Source organism: Bos taurus, chromosome 6, assembly GCF_002263795.3.
Source record: "Bos taurus isolate L1 Dominette 01449 registration number 42190680 breed Hereford chromosome 6, ARS-UCD2.0, whole genome shotgun sequence".
Taxonomy (NCBI): Eukaryota; Metazoa; Chordata; class Mammalia; order Artiodactyla; family Bovidae; genus Bos; species Bos taurus.
This window is the reverse complement of record NC_037333.1, coordinates 36,508,926-36,530,780: the sequence shown is the minus strand read 5'-3', so window position 1 is coordinate 36,530,780 and position 21,855 is coordinate 36,508,926. Positions and strand designations below refer to the sequence as shown.

Below are 21,855 nucleotides of genomic sequence, written 5' to 3'. Positions count from 1 at the left end.
AGATCTTAGCTCCGGGCAGGGATCAAACCAATGCTTCCTGCAGTGGGAGCATGGAGTCTTAACCACTAAACAATTAGGGAAGTCCCTAGATGTGTTCTTAATCTAACACTTTTTCATTTCCATGTAACTAAGCTTTTTGTTCCTCTCTTATGACATATCAAGAAATAGATGAAAATCATCTATACCCACCAGCCACATACCATCTGCTTTTAGTCTCTTTCTCTGCATACATATTTTCTTAAAAAACAAAAATGGGCTTGTATACAGAGTACGGGGATGGACATCATTATCTCTGGAGTCAGATAGTCTGTGTCTGAATTCTGGCTCTCTCAAACCCTGGAGACCTGAACTAGTTCCTTAGCCTTTAAGTAGTTATCGGTAATCAGGGGAAAGGGTCTCTCAGGATAGTTACATTAAATGAGACAATGTGTATAAAGCACTGATAATGTATGTAATGTCATTAGATAGCACTTAATAGATGCTGGGGCTTCCTAGGTAGCTCAGTGATAAAGAATCTGCTGGCCAATGCAGGAGTCCATCCTAAAGGAAATCAGTCCTGAGTGTTCATTGGAAGGACTGATGTTGAAGCTGAAACTCCAATACTTTGGCCACCTAATACGAAGAGCTGACTCGTTTGAAAAGACCCTGTTGCTGGGAAAGATTGAAGGTGGGAGGAGAAGGGGACGACAGAGGATGGGATGGTTGGATGGCATCACCAACTCAATGGACATGAGTTTGAGTAAACTCCGGGAGTTGGTGATGGACAGGGAGGCCTGGAGTGCTGCAGTCCATGGGGTTGCAAAGAGTCGGACACGACTGAGCGACTGAACTGAATGCAGGAGAGGCAAGAGACCAAGGTTCAATCCCTGGTTCAGCAAGCTCCCCTGGAGTAGGAAACAGCAACCCATGCCAGTACTCTTGCCTAGAAAATTCTATGAACAGAGAAGCCTGGTGGGCTTTGTGGAGAGTCAGACACAACTGAGCGCGCACACACACTAGATGGTAGCTATTACTATTAATATTTTGTAAAACTGCTATTTTGCAACATGGTTCCCTGTCATTCAAAATCTTTCTACAACTTTATATTTAATGGGCACATGGTATTCAGTGTTTGTTATGTACTTTAACCAATCTTCCTATTATTCACAAAATATCTTTATAAGCTCTGTCATTACACACACACTCAGGTAAATTCCAGACAGGGAATTGCTGAGGCAAAAGGTATGCTCATTTAAAAGTTTTTAATACATATAGCTAAATTTCCCACAAAAAGTTGGTCCCAGATTCAGTCTCCCAACAATTTAAGAGTGCTTTGTGCTCAGTCCCATTTGCCTCTGCCCTTGAAGTCATAGTCATGTTTTACATGCCTTACAGTCAAATCATAGACTTATCAAAGTCAAGATTTCCCAACTGAAAGCTATGAGGTCAACTGGAGTTCACACCTTTGATACACATATCATTGTTGTTCAGTAGCTAAGCCGTATCTGACTCCTTGCATCCCTATGCAACTACAGCACATCAGGCTTCCCAGTCTTTCACTATCTCCTGGAGTTTGCCCAAACTCATGTCTCAGTCGGTGCTGCCATCCAGCCATCTCATCCTCTGTCTCCCCCTTCTCCTCCTGCCCTCAATCTTTCCCAGCATCAGACTATTGGAAAAACCATAGCTTTGACTATATGGACCTTTGTTCACAAAGTGATATCTCTGCTTTTTAATATGCTGTCTAGGTTTGTCATAGCTTTTCTTCCAAGGAGCACATTTCTTTTAATTTCATGGCTGCAGTCACCATTCACAATGATTTTGGAGCCCAAGAAAATAAAATCTGTCACGGTTTACATTTTTTCCCAATCTATTTGCCACGAAGTGATGGTACTGGATACCATGATCTTAGTTTTTTGAATTTTAAATTTTAAGCCGGCTTTTTCCCTCTCCTCTTTCACCTTCATCAAGAGGCTCTTTAATTCCTCTTTGCTTTTGGCCATTAGAGTGGTATCATTGGCGATCTTAAATGAGCACTAGAAGGGCCTAGGTGTCACCATGCGTTTCTGTAGGCAGTGCACATAGGCATAGCTAGATGTTTCAGAAAAAATGCCTTCAGGAAGGAAGCCAATGGTCTTATTCATAAAATCACTTGAGCCACCCTTTTGAAAACTCTAAAAATAACTGGAAGATTTTGCAGTGGGGGCAGGGAGGGAGCCTAATACTCCTTTCCAATCATCACACCAGTGAAGGGTGTTTGCTTGTATGGCTTTCACAGGGGTATCAGTGCTTGATGGAATGTCAGCAACAGATGAGTTGATATCAACTTAATGTTGATAAATGTAATGTTGATAAACTTTATTAATAAAGTTAATAAATTAACTTAATGTTGACAAAGTATAAAGGGTATGATTTATTATACAGAATGGCAAGAAAGTAAAAATCAAAAACAAAGTCTTCTCATTAAAGGAACAAGCTTCCTGGGCCTATAATGCCATCAATCAGGCAACCCTATTATCAAAGCTCTTATATGGACCTATTAGAAGCTCTCTTCATCCTTCTCATAGAATTCTTAATATCCTCCAAACCTCTCCCAGCCCCCTTGAGCTCTCTCTGTCTGCTTGCCTGGCTACCAATTGCAAGGAAGTGGTAAGGACTTGGCCCATTCCTTATGTGTTCTCTAAGTGGTGAACACAATTCCCCCTTAGCAAATTCAGGTGTCAGCTCAGTTCAGTCGCTCAGTCCTGTCCGACTCTTAATTACCCCATGGACTGCAACACACCAGGCCTCCCTGTCTACCACCAACTCCTGGAATTTACTCAAATTCATATCCATTGAGTCAGTGATGCCATCCAACCATATCATCCTCTGTCATCCCCTTCTCCTCCCACCTTCAATCTTTCCCAGCATCAGGGTCTTCTCAAATAAGTCAGTTCTTCACATCAGGTAGCCAAGGTATTGGAGTTTCAGCTTCAACATCAGTCCTTCCAATGAACATTCAGGACTGATCTCCTTTAGGATGGACTGGTTGGATCTCCTTGAAGTCCAAGGGACTCTCAAGAGTCTTCTCCAACACCACAGTTCAAAAGCATCAATTCTTAAGCACTCAGCTTTCTATAAAGAAAATAACTCTCACATCTATACATGACTACTGGAAAATAGACGGATCTTTGTTGGCAAAGTGATGTCTCTGCTTTTTTTTTTTTTCTTGCAAAGCCCTGGGGCCTGGCTGTCTTTAATGATGTTTGTGAGCCTTCATGAAGAAAAAAATGCAGCCCATATCGCAAATTCTAACAACCAGTAGCAGCACACAGATAATCTAAGTTTTATTATGAATTTAAAAATCTAAACATTTCAAGAGGACTGTGAAGCCTGCCCACAGAGCCGCCCTGCTGCATTTCCAACTCTCCATATCCATACCTCACTGCACACGCCCCAGTGACGCACAACCCGCAGCATAGCGAGTGTCCTTTATTTGTACTACTGGTAGAAAACTGGGTTTTAGATTTCAAAATCTGTATTACAAAATTACAAGCAGCAGTTTTGAGCATTTCAACAATGTTGATGAACTCTACTTTGCTGACACAAGGCAGGACCTGTCCGAGGTGGACTGTTACACATCCTGAGGTGCTGAGGCCGCCCTGCTCAGGACCCATTTGCAACGGTGTCTTCTTCCATCTCCTCTTCACCATCATCAGTGGGGCCTGCTCTGCGTTCTCTGCCAGGTGTCTGACCGGACTGCAGCAAGCCCTTCAGCCGCTCCACTTCAGCCAAAGTTGACGCATTTGCTATAGCATTCTTGATGGCTTCCACGTCCCCTGGGGATGGCCCACCTTTCTTTTTGTCAGTCGGCAAACCAGCACCTGGATTGAAAGTTTTGCTCCTGGCAATATCCTTTGCAAGTTATGCACCCTGTTTGCCCTTGAACATTTTCTCTGCTTCCTGACGCTCTTTTAGTTTCACTTTCTGGAAATCCAGTACTCTGACTTGTGGAACTTTATAAATCACAGAGTCTGTAATGCTTCTTATTGGTTACAGGGTTCCTTAGAATACTCAGATAAGTCAGTGACTTGAGAGATGCCAGAGGGTCCAGATCACCCAGTTCCACAAGACTGTTATTGGTGAGAATGAGTTCTGTCAGACAAGGCAGAGCCTGATCAAGCCCCTCACCTATACGGCATATTCTATTGTTGTTCACTAATAATGTTTTTAGTCTTCTCAACAAAGGAAAACCATCCAGTTTCCTGATTTCATTGTTGGAAAAATCAATGGCATCAAATTGGTCTAAGGTGGCACCGAGATTTTCAATGACAGGAATTTTATACCCCCGCAGGTCCAGCTCTCGGTCCCGCACCGCGTTAGTGTACTGCGCCGCCTGCTCGATCAGCTCCGCCGTCAGCTTCACCATCCTGCAGCCTCCTGCCCGCCGCTCCTCCTGCTTATGTCTCTGCTTTTTAATACACAGTCTAGGTTGGTCATAACATTTCTTCCAAGGAGTAAGCATCTTTTAATTTCATGGCTGCAGTCACCATCTGCAGTGATTTTGGAGCCCACAAAAAATAAAGTCTGCCGCTGTTTCCACTGTTTCCCCATCTATTCGCCATGAAGTGATGGGACTGGATGCCATGATCTTAATTTTCTGAATGCTGAGCTTTAAGCCATCTTTTTCACTCTCCTCCTTCACTTTCATTAAGAGGCTCTTTAGTTCTTCACTTTCTGCCATAAGGGTGGTGTCATCTGCATATCTGAGGTTATTGATATTTCTCCCAGCAATCCTGATTTCAGCTTGTGCTTCATCCAGCCCAGCATTTCTCATGATGTACTCTGCATATAAGTTAAATAAGCAGGGTGACAATATACAGTCTTGACATACTCCTTTTCCTATTTGGAACCAGTCTGTTGTTCCATGTCCAGTTCTAACTGTTGCTTCCTGACCTGCATACAGATTTCTCAAGAGGCAGGTCAGGTGGTCTGGTATTCCCATCTCTTTCAGAATTTTCCACAGTTTATTGTGATCCACACAGTCAAAGGCTTTGGCATAGTCAATAAAGCAGAAGTAGATGTTCTTCTCAGAGAAGGCAATGGCAACCCACTCCAGTATTCTTGCCTGGAAAATCCCAGGGACAGAGGAGCCTGGCAGGCTGCAGTCCATGGGATCGCGAAGAGTCGGACACAACTGAGCGACTTCACTTTCACTTTTCACTTTCATGCATTGGAGAAGGAAATGGCAACCTACTCCAGTGTTCTCACCTGGAGAATCCCAGGGATGGCGGAGCCTGGTGGGCTGCCGTCTATGGGGTCGCACAGAGTCGGACACGACTGAAGCGACTTAGCAGCAGCAGCAGCAGCAGCAGCAGTTTTTCTGGAACTCTCTTGCTTTTTCGATGATCCAATGGATGTTGGGCAATTTGATCTCTGGTTTCTCTGCCTTTTCTAAAACTAGCTTGAACATCTGGAAGTTCACAGTTGACGTATTGTTGAAGCCTGGCTTGGAGAATTTTGAGCATTACTTTACTAGCGTGTGAGATGTCAGGTGTCAGGCAGGGCTTATTATAGCCCTGGGGGCATTTGGGAATATAATATCTGTATTGGCTTCCAGTATATTTATTTTCACTACTACTTAAGTTGAAGCAAATAAAAACCAGTGCAAGAGGCTGTATGCACCATGACCCCCACCATGGCTCTGCTTATCAGCTACCAGGGGCCTTCGATCAATTCAGTGAGAGAACAGTTAGTCTCTAAATAGAAACAGGGTATAAACAACACTTTCCAAAAGTCTCACTATAAAAGAAAGGTGAGAGAAAGCAGTATATCTAAAGCCTATCTTGGGGCTCTGAGAAAATATTTCTTGTTTGGTTTAAATTAGGCCAGAATAGGTGTGCATGCCAGGAAGACAAGCCATAAAGAGGAAAAGGTGGTTAATCAGGTAACTTAGAAAACAGAATGGATCTAGAATTCAGAGGAATTAGAAAAGAAAAGCAAATATTATATATTTTTTAAGTTGTGACCAAAGGGAAGGGAGTCAAGATGTGTAGATAAATGTTTTAATTAGGGAAAAGAGAGAAAATTGAAAGAAATATCTTTGCTTCTTTCCCTAAACGCCTACTTGTCTTTCTTAAAAGTCCTTTGTTTTCCCATAGAATCCCTTTCTCCCCATCCCACTTTCCCCTATTAAACTGGTCTATAAACCCCAGGACCTTATCTTTTTTCCTTTAATCTGTTGTCAATTAACTTTCAGCTCATCCCCCCCCACCACTAGACCTAAATTGTAGACAAAAAGTTTTTCTTCCAAGGGACCTAAAGAGAGATTGCCGAGCACCAAGACCCCTAAGACTGGATTCTATAAATGTGGTGACATCAGAGTTACAAATGGACATGGCTTTCCCAATCACAGAGAAGTAAAGCTAGAGCAGGTTAGAAGGCTGAATAAATTTGAGGATGTGGTTTTGCTAGGTGGGTAAGGCAACAGAAAAATGGAGCAAGAGTTTGAGCAGGTTAAGTGATTCATCACAGAAAAGTGAAGGCAGGAAGACAGAGGTGGTGAGGGGACCTAAATTAGGGTCACTTGGAGGCTAAAGAGCTGAAACCAGAGGGTGAAGTCACTGAATATAATAATATTATATTATTAGCAATAATATTAGCATATAATATAATATTAGCATATAATATAGTATTAGCAATCCAGGCTTGACAAGGTCTCATGATTTGAACATGACAGTTGAATTACGGAAATGGAAGAAAGGTATATCTGTCTTCTAGTGCTGAGTAAGAACTTGGCATCGGTTTAGCATCTTAAAGCAATACTCATTTATTATTTCACTGGAGGTCAGGAATCTAGGTGGGCTAGGCTGGGCTCTGCTTAGGCTATCATGCATTCAATCCAGTCGGTCAGCTGGATTCTTATCCGAAGACTTCCATCTGAAGAATCTGCTAAGGACCAATTGTTGGCAGAATCCATTTCTTTGTAGTTTTAGGACTGAGGTCTGTGTTTCCTTGCTGACAGTCAACCATCTTCTTCAGGCTGCCCACATTCCTTCTCATGTGACTCCTCATCTCAAAGCACATCCTCAAACTTCTCTCGGATTTTATATCCCTCTTTTTAAAGGGCTTGTGTGATTACATCAGGCCATCTAGATAATTTCACTATTTTGGGGTGAATTCATTTGGAACTTCAGTCACAACTTCAGAATTCCTCAGAGCAGTTCCCAGATGGGGATTTTTAGAATTCTGCCTACACTGAAGGTTATGTTGAGATCAAAGAACACAAAAGCTAGGGTGATGGCTTGGTCATCTAAATAAACACAGACTCTGCCAAGGTAGTGACCATCTTGGAAAGAAGAGAAATATCAAAAACCAATTATCAATGTCTTTTATGGGTATGGAGAAAAGAGGCTGGCATTAATACAGAGAGACAGCATAATGGGGGGGAAAGGGGAGTGGTGAGAGAGCAGGGTGTGGTGGAGGTGTTGAGGCCAGATGTGAAGCCAGATCACCTTGATTCTAATAATTTTCTTTATGTAGCAGACAAGAGACCAAATAATTCATTTGGTTGTAAAGTTCACAGAGGTAGTCAAGCCCTAAAAAATAAGCATAGTAGAGGGGAAAATGTATATAATTAGGTACAGATAATTAATCTGCAGAGTTAGAAAGTGGGGCAGAAGATGTAACATTTGTCCTTGAAAAATAGACTGAAAGTTTAAACGTTGACAGTTCACCAAACTAAATTTCACATATCTATAAAGTCTTTAAACTTTTTAATTGAAGTATAATACACATATAGAAAATGTACAGAAAATCTAAGTAAACAGCTTGATGTATATTTACAAAGTAAACACACTTGTATATCTGTTACTCAGATCAAATGTATGCATATATATTTGTATGTGTATTTGTTATATGTCAATTATATTTCAATAAAAATAAACAAGCCAAAAAAAAAAAAACCAAATAAACAAAACTCATATATAGTGATAAAAGTGAGATGAGTAGTTATCTTTGGAAGGGACAATAACTAGGGTAGAACATAATGGAAACTTCTGGGATATTGAGAATAAACAAATATAAAAGTATATATACACATATATATAGACAGAGAGATAGAGAAAGAGGTTAGGGTGGCAGATATACAGGTATGTTCACTTTTTAAATATACACCAAATCGTTTACTTAAGATTTTCTTTGCTTTTTCTGTATGTATGTTATACTGCAATTTAAAAGTTTACTTAAACAAAAGACTTTATGAACACGTGATATGGGGAAAAGAAAGACGAGGAGATGCTAGATTAAAACAAGCTGATTAAGTAGGTTTCATCATTGCAGAACACGTATACAGCATTTGTTCATGGAAGCTCTTCACCAAAAAGTAGCTCAATCACTGTATTCTCAGAAACATACTAACAAAAATGTAAGAGAATCTTCTGGGGCCAAATGTGGAGGCCCTAAGGCCAAACCAAGAGTGCAGATTTATCTTGAGAGTGAGAAACCATTGAAAGTTTAGTGTAGAGGGATGACACTGTCAAAGTGGTGTTTAGGAAGAGTAATCTGTTTACGTATAGGATGGATGGCGGATGTGGGAAAGCAGTGAACAGTCTGGGAATGAAAAAAATAGACTGAACTAGAGTTTTATGGTGGAAAAAAATTTGTGAGGAAAGAAACACCATAAAGGAAGAATTTACAGTCCTGGTAACAGATAAAACATTGAATGGGAGAGACAAAGAAGCTGGAACGTCTTGTGGGCCATTAAAGGGAATTACGAAAGTAGAAAGTATGTCTCCCACCTCAGTGTATTTCCTAAATGTTGCCTTGCTCAGAGCCTTGAACACAACAGATACTTGATAAATATTTATTGACTGAATAATAAAAGTGAGTTTATCTCATGTAATTCAGGGGCTTATCCACCCTGACCTGAATGTTGTAAAAGTGGAGAAGGGTTTATTGAGACTGCCCTTTTTCATATGATACCTTACTGACTACTATAACATTTTATTGCCTGTAGAGACAAGAATTCATTCGTGGGAGCAACTGAAGTTAAAGTGTAATGAGCATTAAGTGACACATCATTCATTATATAATGCCTTAGACTTTTTTCATTTCTGGCTGTCATGCCATCTATTATAACAGATGATGTCAACAGAGCCAAAGCTTATAACTTCATCCAGAATGAGATTTTAGTCTTCTCCATGTCATCACCCATATTAGAGCAAGAAATATACATTAATTATTCTATTTTATAACAAAGTCAACAGCCAGTCTAGATGTACCCAAGGTTCATCTCATCTCTACAGCTTTTGCTATTTGACCCTTGGGTGCCTCAATTTCTTTACTTCAAATTAAGGGTGATAATACCTATGCCACGGGGTTGAATAAAGACAATAAAATTATGTATATTTGGAAAATATAAGGTAGCCTCAATCTTTCCCCAGTACCAATAGTAGTGGCTAATGTTTATTGAGTACTTGGTACTTGCCAGGCAGTGTTCTAAGTGCCTTTAGGTTTTGTGCAGTTTTTTCTAAATCTCATTTGATCTTTACAACAATGCCTTTAGGTGGGTTCTGTTAAAATTTTTATCTTGAAGATGAAACTGAAGCATAGTGGGATTATGCAAAAACTGCTATAAGATTTCTTTGGAGAGAGAAAGTAAAATAAATTTGTTCACCCTTCTCAGTCACAATGGATCCAAATAAAAGAAGAAAAACAAGAAAATCCAGGCAGTTGCAAAACCAAGATGAATATCTCCATGAAAGAAATCCAAAGTGGTGAGAATTACCAAGCTTGTGGGTTGAAGGTCTTGAGTCCAGGAACAGGTAATGGTGGTAAGGAGTTTGGCGCAATAAAGGGGACTCCACTGACAAAAAGTTGGGGACCAGAACCAGGCTCTCTGCTTGAAGCCCAGGCAGGGATGAGGCTGCCCACTTATAAAAGGGTGGAGTGGGACTTCCCTGGTGGTGCAAAAACTCAGTGCCAATGCAGGGGGTCCAGGTTTGATCCCTGATTGGGGAACTAGATCCCACATGCCACCACTAAAGATCCTGCATGCCTCAATGAAGACTGAAGATCCCATGTGCTGCAACTAGGACCGTCGCAGCCAAATAAAAGTATATTTTTAAAAATACACTAGTATTAAAAATAAATAAGAGTGTAGATAGTGGGAGAAAGTGATGTGTGGTATGGATGGAAATGCTGAGGCAGAGACACACCACCTGATGGTGAAGCCCCTCAGCCCATCATGTCTCCCTGGGGCCTCTAGGGGCCTCCGTGCCTCCATAAAGCAGGGTGGGCGGGGGCAGGCAGTGGACCCTGAGAGCCACTGGAGTGGACCTCTGACTGTGATGTGCCTGGTCTCACCTGTTGCTTCTGAGAAGGTCTCTAACACTGCTGGATGAACTGTGGCACCTCCACGGCCTTCTGTTCACTAACAGACTGTTCCTCAACCAAAGTGTGAAATTCAAGCTACAATCCCGGCCTTACCCAACCTCAGTAATTTGTAAGACTGATAATGAAATAAATCATGTTAATCCCAAAATTAAAAAAAAAAGTACAGCTAAGTACATGTCCGACTCTTTGAGACCCCATGGACTATAGCCCACCAGGCTCCTCTGTTCATGGGCTTTCCCAGGCAAGAATACTGGGGTGGGTTGCTCTTTATTTCCATTAATCTTTCTTTTAACTGTCTATCCATTTGAATCCAGGAACTCTGCTCAGTGTTATGTGGCAGCCTGGATGGGATTTCAGTAAGTATTTTTTTTAATTTCTAAGAGTAATATTTTGTTCTTCTTCAAATTGGCCTAATCATTAGTCTCCTATTTTTGCTCATGTTTTCAAAGTCCTTTTTTAATCTAAAAGCATTTCAAGCAGACTTATTTTTTTAGTTTACTTATGATAATTAATTATAAAAGTTGAACTCTCTATGGTTCTGGGTTTGCTATCTATGGCTTGCTTGATTTTTGTTTTATACTTTTTACTATGAGCTTTTTGTTGACTGTCTCCAGGAATTCTTTGAGGCCTGCTTGAGGGTATGCTCATCTGGAAAAGTCTATTTTTACTTCTCTCAGGCACCTGGGGATAGTACCTAACCTGCTACTCTTTAAATTATAGGCTTGTGTTTTGGGATCAGGCAAAATATGTGGACTGAGTCCCAAACTATGTGACATCTAGCCAGAAGAAAAAGTTCTCAAAGAAAATGTTGTTGGTTTTTTTTTTAACTTCCATTCATAGCCCAGTCCAGTAAGGAAACGTGTTCTTATGGTTCACCTTGAGTTTGCCCGTTGTGAGGGTATGCCTCTCTTAGATGTAGGTACTATGCTTCCCTTCTACGTGACTTCAGGCTTTGTTTCTGTCCCTTCTGTGCAATGCAGTTCAGAGTGTCAATAAAGAATACTGTAGGCCTCAGAGTATCCAAGGCTCTAAAATTTAGTTTACCTGCCTAGTCTGTACTCCATTCTGATCTTAGTGGGAATCATCCAATCAATTAAGAGTGGTTTCAATATTTTCAACAACGACCTACTATATACACATGGAACTCTGCTCAGTGTTATGTGGCAGCCTGGATGGGAAGGGAGTTTGGGGGAGAATGGATACATGTATATATATGGCTGAGTCCTTTCACTGTTTACCTGAAGCTATCACTATATTGTTAATTGGCTATACCTCAATGGAAAATAAAAAGTTTAAGTTAAAAAATAAGAGTGGTTTTAATATTTTATCAAGCATTTTTAGATATTATGTAGCTGAATAGTTTCAGGGCCTCTTAACTCTGCAATATTGCTGAAACTAGAAATTCTCAAATGTATCTGTCATCTTTTTCACTTTTTCTTACCACTGTAGTGGCTCAGACAGTAAAGAATCTGCCTGCAATGTAGGAGACCCAGGTTCAATCCCTGGGCCGGAAAGATCCCCTGCAGAAGGGAATGGCTACCAACTCCAGTATTCTTGCCTGGAGAATTCCATGGACAGAGGAGCCTGGAAGTCTACAGTCTCAAAGAGTAGGACATGACTGAATGATTAACACACACATACACAGAAATTTCCAAGCATTTCACAAGTAGAAAGAATAGTATGATGAATGACTATATGCTAATCTCAACTGGTAGTCAATTTTCATTTCACTGATACTCCTCTTTTTTCCCCCTTTCCCACAGATTACTTTGAAACAAATTTCAGACAACAAATAATTTTATTTCATAAATATTTTCTTTCATGTCTGAAGATGTGGATCTTAGTAATTTTCATTTTATCTCAAATATTCATCTTTCACCAACTTAAAAAAAATAATTTAATTAATTTATTTATTTATTTTTGGCTGTGCTGGGCCTTCCTTGATGCCTGGTCTTTTTCTCTAGTTGTAGCAAGTGGGGGCTACTCTCTAGCTGCAGTACGTGGACTTCTCATTGCCACAGCTTCTCTTGTCGCAGAGCACAGGCTCTGTGGCACACGGGCTTCTATAACTGAAGCACCTGAGCTCAGTAGTTGTGGCTCCCAGGCTCTGGAGCACAGGCTCAATTGTTGTGGTGCATAGGCTTAGTTACTCTGTGGCATGTGGGATCTTCCCAGATCAGGGATCAAACCCATGTCTCCTGCTTTGGCAGGTGGGCTGCCAATTGATCCTGATGGGCTATAGTCCATAGAGTTGCAAAAGAGTTGGACAAAACTTAGCGACTTCAACAACAATATTCAACATGGTACTGGAAGTTGTAGCTAAAGCAAATTAGGCAAGAAAAGGAGAGGCGACCAGACTTGAAGGAAATAAAATAATTTCTGTTAATAGGTGACATTATTTTTTATGAAGAAAATGCTAAAGATTTCACACAAAAAAACTTAGAGCTAATAAATTCATCAAAGCTTCAGCATACAAAGTCAATACATAAAAATCAGTGGATTTTCTATACTCTAGCAATGAACAATCTGAAAAGGAAATTAAGAAAACAATTTCATTTATAATAGCTTCAAAAAGAATAAAATAAATTTAACCAACAAAGTGAAAGACTTGTACACTGTAAACTACAAGGCAATACAATAATTTAAATACAAGACAATACAATAAATTAAAGAAAACATAAATGAATGGAAAGACATCATGTATTCATGGATTGGAGATTTAAGATTGTTAAAATGACAATACTACCCAAAATGATCCACAGATTGAATGCAATTACTCTCTAAATTCCAGTGTGTTTTTGCAGAAATAGAAAAATTCATCCTAAAATTCACATGAATCTCAAAGAATCCCAAATACCCAAAGTAATCTTGAAAATGAAGAACAAAGTGGAGTTCTCACACTTTCTGATTTCAAAAATTGCTGGAGAGTAACTTCATGGGAAATAGATGGGGAAACAGTGGAAACAGTGTCAGACTTTATTTTTGGGGGCTCCAAAATCACTGCAGATGGTGACTGCAGCCATGAAATTAAAAGACACTTACTCCTTGGAAGGAAAGTTATGACCAACCTAGATAGCATATTCAAAAGCAGAGACATTACTTTGCCAACAAAGGTTCGTCTAGTCAAGGCTATGGTTTTTCCTGTGGTCATGTATGGATGTGAGAGTTGGACTGTGAAGAAGGCTGAGCGCCAAAGAATTGATGCTTTTGAACTGTGGTGTTGGAGAAGACTCTTGAGAGTCCCTTGGACTGCAAGGAGATCCAACCAGTCCATTCTGAAGGAGATCAGCCCTGGGATTTCTTTGGAAGGAATGATGCTAAAGCTGAAACTCCAGTACTTTGACCACCTCATGCGAAGAGTTGACTCATTGGAAAAGACTCTGATGCTGGGAGGGATTGGAGGCAGGAGGAGAAGGGGACAACAGAGGATGAGATGGCTGGATGGCATCACTGACTCAATGGACGTGAGTCTGGTTGAACTCTGGGAGTTAGTGATGGACAGGGAGGCCTGGCGTGCTGCGATTCATGGGGTCGCAAAGAGTCGGACACGACTGAGCGACTGAACTGAATATCAGCATCATGGCAGTGTAAGATGCTTTATTTCTCCCCCTCAATTTCCAACTAGTAAGACATTCATAACTTGCCTCTGTTCAAACTACCAGGATGCTGCAGAGACCCACACATCTGTATACCTGAAGGTGGGTGGTTTGGAACACACAGAGGAGGTGGAACTAGGGTAACAGTGGCGGCAGTGCCTACAACCCCCGCTTCTCTTCTGAAATGGCTAAGCCTGCAGTCCCAGAGAGCCAGGCAGCAGCTGTGGAGGCAGTGCATATGGCTTCCTGGTCATGGCAGAACCAGGCAGCAGTAGTGGCAGGGCCCATGACTCCGGTCCTTCAAGCCATGGTGGTGCCCGTGACCCTCATCCCCCTGCCCATGGTGGTGCCTACAAACCTGACAACCCCAGCTGTGGTGGAGGCACCTGTCTGACCCCAGCTTCTCCCACCCACCCCTCCTGCTGAGACTAACCAAGTGACCCCGGACACAGCGGGGCACCCATCATCCCAGTTCCCCTGGCAGCAATGACAGTGACAGCAATGGCACCAACATCAGCAGGGCACCAATGAGCCCAGAGGCACAAGCAGGGACCACGGAGGGCACCTGTGACACCTCTGGCAAAGGCAGTGAAGGGTGGAAAGTGCCAATTCTCAAATATTGTCAGAGGCAGCTCAGCAAGAAAAGTTGAAAACTTGTGCTATAGCACCATCTACTAAAAAACAGAAGAAAGACCTCTAATTATCAATCTGTTGAATTGTTAGAATCTAAGTAAACAAAACTTCATCTAAATTAGAAAGGGGTTTGCTACTTCAAACCAGGGGCTTTCCAGAGGTTAAAGCATCTGCCTACAATGCGGGAGACGGGGTTTCAATCCTTGGGTTGGGAAGATCTCCTGGAGAAGGAAATGGCAACCCACTTCAGTATTCTTGCCTGGAAAATCCCATGGACAGAAGAGCCTGGTAGGCTACAGTCCATGGGGTCACAAAGAGTCAGACACGACTGAGCGACTTTCTTTCTTTCTTTCTTTTCTTTCTTGTTACTTTAAATGCACCAGCAGAGAAACAACTCATCAAACACTGTGAAAAAACCCAGTCACACAGTATCACAAAAAGAAAATGACCAAACTTGAAGTCAAGGAAGATTGTGATCCAAATGACAAAGAATTAAAAATAGCCATCATGAAAAACTCAACGGGCATGAGAAAGCTCAGAAGGCAGTTTAGTGAGCCTAGGAATAAAAGTAAGGAACGAACCAATACTTTACCAAAGAGATTGAAACTTTAAAAAAGGACCAAACAAACTGCTGAGCTAAAGAGCTCAATAAATGAGATGGAGAATGCATTAGAAGTATTGGGAAATTCCATTTTCTCACAAAGAAGAGAAAATTAGTGAGCTCAGAGATAGAAATCTAGAAGTGATTTAAGCAGAAGGGGAGAAAGAACCAAGATCTTAAGAAATTGAAGAAACTCTATCCAACTCCATTAGAGAAGGCAACATAAAGAAAATGGGTATCCCAGGAGAAGAGAGAGAAAATGGAGCAGAAAGCTTATTTAAAGAAATAGTAGCTGAGAATGTCCCAAAGATGGGGAAGGAACTGGACATACAAATCTACCAAGTTAACAGAATACCTAATTATCTTGATGCAAAAGAATCTTCTCCAAGACAGAATTTAATAATAAAGAAAGAATTTTAAAGATAGCTATTCCCTGGTGGCTCAGTTGGTGAAGAATCTGCCTGCAGTGCAGGAGACCTGGATTCAATCCCTGGGGTCAGGAAGATCCCCTGGAAATGTGAACAGCAACCCACTCCAGTATTCTTGCCTAGAGAATTCCATGGACAGAGGAACCTGGTGGCTACTGTCCATGGGGTTGCAGAGTCAGATACGACCAAGTGACTAACACACACACAGGGGACAAAAGATAGTAACCTACAAAGATACCCCCATTAAGCTATCCCAGCAGAAACTATAGAGCAAGAGAAGGTGGAGTGATATATTTAAAATATTGACAGATAAAAATTATCACCCAATGTGGAGAAAAGGGAAGCTTTGCTTTGCACACTGTTGGTGAGAATGTAAATTGGTGCAGCTTCTGTGGAAAACAGTACAAAGGTTTATCAAAAAACTGAAAATAGAACTACTTTATGACCCAATAATTCCACTCCTGGGTATACTCACCCCTCCCCGCCAAAGAAAACCAAAAACATTAATTCAAAAAAATTCATGAACTCCAATGTTCACAGCAGCAATATTTACAATTGCCAAGATATGGAAGCAACCTAAGTGTCCATCAAAAGATGAATGGATAAAGAAGATGTGGTATATGTATTCAGTAGAAAACTACACAGTCATAAAAATAAACTTGCCATTTGCAACAACATGAGTGGATCTATAGGGTGTTATGCTAAGTGAAATAAATTAGATGGAGAAAGACAAATACTGTATATTCTCATGTATATGTGTAATCTAAAAAACAAACACAAAAATGAAAAAAGACTCATAGACTCAGAGAACAAAGGGTGGTTGCCAGAATGGAGGGTGGGGGAAGAAATAGACGGAGGAGACTGACAGGTACAGATATCAGGTTATAAAATAAATAAGCCATGGGGATGTAATATACAGTATATATGGTTAACAATATTGTAATAATTTTGAATGAGAGATGGTTATTAGACTTATCATGGCAATCATTTCATAATATATGCAAATGTCAAGTCACTATATAGTACACCTAAAACTAAATAATATTGTATACCAATTATATTTCAATTTTAAAAAACGGTGTTGAGAAAACTAAGTCTATGTGCAAAAGAATGAATATGGAAACTTTCTTTACACCACAGACAGAAAACTAACGAGACGGATAAAAGAACTAAACCTGAGAGCTAAAATCATCCTAAGAATAGATTTGGCAATGATTTCTTCAATATGACACTTGCTTACTTTACAGTATGCTTTCCCTCCTTGGCCTATGACCACTACATGCCAATAGCAACCCTCAGACATATGACCACCAAAAAGGGTAGCAGACATCTCTAAACATCGTCTCTGAGAGGGGCGGGGGATGCACTGCTCTCACTTGAAACCACTGCAAGACTGAAAAAAGATTTGTGTGATGTTAATAGCATATTTTCAGAGTTGGAAGAGAAATCTTCATCTAGTGGGGTATCTTTTTTGACAACTATCCTTAACATAGAAAGTTAAACTGGCTAACTGACCCTTTGGGAACTTCATTTATTTAAAAATTCTTTTTTAATATAAGAATTATGCGTCTCGTTTCAAGTGATTCAAACGATTCAGAAGTTTTAAAAAATCAGTGAAAAAAAAATTTCACATCTGTTCATGGGATTTCCCAGGCAAAAAGACTGGCTGCTGCTGCTGCTGCTGCTAAGTCGCTTCAATCGTGTCCGACTCTGTGCGACCCCCATAGACGGCAGCCCACCAGGCTCTGCTGTCCCTGAGATTCTCCAGGCAAGAACACTGGAGTGGGTTGCCATTTCCTTCTCCAGGGGATCTTCCCAACCCAGGGATTGGACCCAGGGATTGAACCCACTTCTCCCGCTTGGCAGGTGGATTCTTTGTCATTGAGTCACCTGGGAAGCCTTTGCTGAACAGAAGTGACAAAAGCAGGCATCTTTGTCTCATTCCTAATTTTAGGGAAAAGGCTTTGTCTTTCACCATTGAGTAAGATGTTAGCTATGGGTTTTTCATATATGGCCCTTAGGTTAAGGAAGTATCCTTCTACTTCTAGTTTGAGGTTTCTTTTTTTTTTTTAATCATAAAAGGTACTGAATTTTGTCAAATGCTTTTTCTGCATCAATTAAGATGATCATGTAATTTCTTCCCTTCATTATGTTAATATGGTGTATTACATTGATTTTCCTATGTTGAACCATCCTCATATTCCAGGGTTAAATCCTACCTGGTCATGGCATATAATCCATTTAATATGGTGCTCAATTAAACTTGTGAGTATTATATTGAGAACTTTTGCATCTATATTCACAAGGGATAGTGATTTAGTTTTCTCTAGAGTGTCTCTGTGTGGCTTTAGTATCAGGGGGCTGTTGATCTCACAGATGAATTAGGAAGATTCAGGTTTTTTTGGAAGAGTTAGTTATTTAAATATTTGGCAGAATCTACCTGTCAAGCCATTTTGTCCATTGCTTTTCTTTGTTCGGGAGGTTTTTAATTACTGATTCAATCTCCTTCCTAGTTATAGGTCTGTTCAGATTTTCTATTTCTTCATGAGTTGGTTTTGGCAGATTGTATTTTTCTAGCAATGTGTCCACCTTACCTAGGTTACCCAATTTGTTGACAAACAATTCTTCATAGTATCCTTTTATATTATTTTTATTTCTATAAAATTTATAGTAATGACCCCACTTTCATTTCTGCTTTTAGTGGTTTCTGTTTTTCCTTAGTCAATATAGTTAAAGCTTTATTGATCTTTCCAAAAAAACAACTTTTTTTTCATGGTATTTTTATACTCAAAAATATACCTACTTATAAAATATGTTAGAGTACTTACTCCATAATTTTATAACTGCTACTTATGTATTTTCTTTATAAGAGTGAGAATTAATTTTTAAGGTTAGTTTCTAGCTTTAAATAGGTACTCAATAAATTCAGTGTTAAATGAATGAATAAGTTTAAAGAGGTAAACAAAAAGAAATATACATAAATCACAAATGCAAATGAGGCATGGCATAGTTTGAGGTAAATGTACAAAGTTAACCCTCAAATACTGAACACAATACAATTCCCTTATCAGCATGAATTCTTTTTCTTTGTTAGTATTTACAACAGTCATTGAGGTGAATTTCTATTTTTAAAGCCTGGTTTCTACAGAGTTTAGAGTTCTTCCTTACTCTTCTTTGATGCTTAACCTGTTGTTTATCATGAGCCAGCAAATAAATCCCTAGTCTTATCAGGAAACATTGATTTTTTTGTACTCCTGCCTTAACTGAACTTCTGACTCCTGGTGTTTTTGTTTGTCCTCAAATCCAGCTGTGCCTCCAGTGCTCCATAAAATGTTTCATACAGCATTGCAATTAAGTCATTCAAACATGTAGGAGTTTATTTACAGAATTAGAAGTGTTAATTCTGCTTAAGTTTTAGGTCCTTTCCAACTCCATCAGTCCGGGATTCTGCTAAAAATGAGATACTCAGCTTGCTGAGTTTAAATGCCACTCAAACACTTCCTAGCAATAGGTTGCAAATTATGGTATAATAATCCTAGAACGCCAAGAACAGGCTTTAGGACTTCACAAACCTTTTATTTAAATATTGTTTTTAAACCGTTTTTGCCATTCAGTTCAGTCAGTTCAGTTCAGTTCAGTTGCTCAGTCGTGTCTTGACTCTGCGACCCCATGAACCGCAGCACGCCAGGCCTCCCTGTCCATCACCAACTCCTGGAGTTCACTCAAACCCATGTCCATTGAGTCGGTGATGCCATCCAACCATCTCATCCTCTGCTGTCCCCTTTTCCTCCTGCCCTCAGTCTTTCCCTCCTGCCCTCAGTCTTTCCCAGCATCAGAGTCTTTTCAAATGAGTCAGCCAAAGTATTGGAGTTTCAGATGACACCACCCTTATGGCAGAAAGTGAAGAAGAACTAAAGAGCTTCTTGATAAAAGTGAAAGAGGAGACTGAAAAAGTTGGCTTAAAACTCAACATTCAGAAAACGAAGATCATGGCATCTGGTCCCATCACTTCATGGCAAATAGATGGGGAAACAAGGGAAACAGTGGCTGACTTTATTTTTCTGGGCTCCAAAATCACTGCAGATGGTGTTGCAGCCAGGAAGTTAAAAGACGCTTACTCCTTGGAAGGAAAGTTATGACCAACCTAGACTGCATATTAAAAAGCAGAGACATTACTTTGCCAACAAAGGTTCGTCTAGTCAAGGCTATGGTTTTTCCAGTGGTCATGTATGGATGTGAGAGACTATAAAGAAAGCTGAGCACCAAAGAATTGATGCTTTTGAACTGTGGTGTTGGAGAAACTCTTGAGAATCCCTTGGACTGCAAGGAGATCAGTCCTGGGTGTTCATTGGTAGGACTGATGTTGAAGCTGAAACTCCAGTACTTTGGCCACCAAAAAAAAAAAAAAAAAGAACATATGAGTCACAGACTAAGAGAAAATATTTGCAAACTGTATATCTCATAACAACCTCTACGATTGAGGTTGTTAATCCTCAATGATACCCCCGCATCATAAATAATATTTATACATTTTGGTTTCATTCTGTAAATGAAATTAAACACAAATATTACCTATGCCTTTTAAAAAATGTATGGAGTAGAGGAACAATTTGTATTCAAAATATATAAAGAATCCTTACAACTCAATACCATTCAGTTCAGTTCAGTTCAGTCGCTCAGTCATGTCCGACTCTTTGCGACCCCATGAATCGCAATAACCCCATGATTTGCCCTGGCAGCACACCAGGCCTCCCTGTCCATCACCAACTCCCGTAGTTTACTCAAACTCATGTCCATCGAGTCGGTGATACCATCCAGCTATCTCATCCTCTGCCGTCCCCTTCTCCTCCTGCCCCCAATCCCTCCAAGCATCAGAGTCTTTTCCAATGAGTCAACTCTTTGCATGAGGTGGCCAAAGTACTGGAGTTTCAGCTTTAGCATCATTCCTTCCAAAGAACACCCAGGGCTGAGCTCCTTCAGAATGGATTGGTTGGATCTTCTTGCAGTCCAAGGGACTCTCAAGAGTCTTCTCCAACACCACAGTTCAAAAGCATCAATTCTTCGGCGCTCAGCTTTCTTCACAGTCCAACTCTTGCATCCATACATGACCACTGGAAAAACCATAGCCTTGACTAGCTGGACCTTTGTTGGTCAAGTAATGTCTCTGCTTTTTAATATGCTTAGGTTGTTGCAAAAGTAACTGTGGTTTTGCACTGTTGAAATTTGCTGTTTGAAATTGGAATACATTCTTAAATAAATGTGGTTATATGTCATTTTAATGCACATTTCTCACTTTATGTTTTTTGCTAATGATTTATTAGTTGCTGTTTATTTTATATTTATTTTGGACTAGGGAAAAGACGTTAGACAAAAAGTAAATTCAAGCAATTTTCTTACTCAAGTTCAAAATGGGTCGTAAAGCAGTAAAGACAACTTGCAACACCAACAAGGCATTTGGCCCAGGAACTCCTAAGGAACGCACAGGGCAGAGGTAGTTTAAGAAGATCTGCAAAGGAGACGAGGGCTTGAAGATGATGAGCATGGTGACCAGCCACTGGAAGCTGACAACAACCAACAGAGGATCATCACAGACTGGTGCTACAGAAGGAGCAGGGGCTACTCTCTAGGTGCAGTAGTTGTGGCGCCTGGGCTCTAGAGCACAGGCTCAGTAGTTGCGGTGAGTGGGCTTAGTTGCTCTGCGGTTGCTGTTTCAGCAGCAGGGTCAGCCAGAGAACTACGTGAGCTCCACTCCTGTCTTGCCCGCACAGCTTGCAGGGTGACCTCATTTGCTAGTCAAGGAAGAAGTCTCTATAGTCTCACAGGCTTTTGCCCAAACCCATCCTTTGTATCACTTCTTTCCTTCTGTAACATACCTTAGTACATTATGATGTAACTGACTGTCCCTTGTCACTACTTTATCAATAAGGTCAGCTACCCTACCCCAGGGCCTGTTTCACACCTGCTTAGTCCACCTGGTATATCTCACCTGTATCTGTTTCAAAAGAGCATTGTCACCTTATCAACTCAAGAAAAAAAGGAAGTTTTAAATCCCATGGAGTCAATCTGTCAAAAGCAGGTGGGGGGAAGTCCTGTATAGTGTTACTACTTTTACTGAGAGATAAACAACTTTTACTGAGGCCAACTTTTACAGCAGTTTTGTAGAAACTGCAAGTGTTCTGTCAGAAACAAAGATAAGAGTTTGTGAAAGATAGTTCTTTGATTACACACTGTGTATAGTGAACCT

General features: G+C 40.4%; 1 protein-coding gene and 1 pseudogene across 8 annotated transcripts in view; both read right to left on the bottom strand.

Moving 5' to 3' along the window:
• Positions 1 to 21,855, bottom strand: part of ABCG2 (ATP binding cassette subfamily G member 2) — a 127,705-nt gene that overhangs the window by 72,435 nt on the left and 33,415 nt on the right. The gene's annotated exons all lie outside the window — the stretch shown is intronic.
• Positions 3,431 to 4,426, bottom strand: LOC781421 (U2 small nuclear ribonucleoprotein A'-like; annotated as a pseudogene).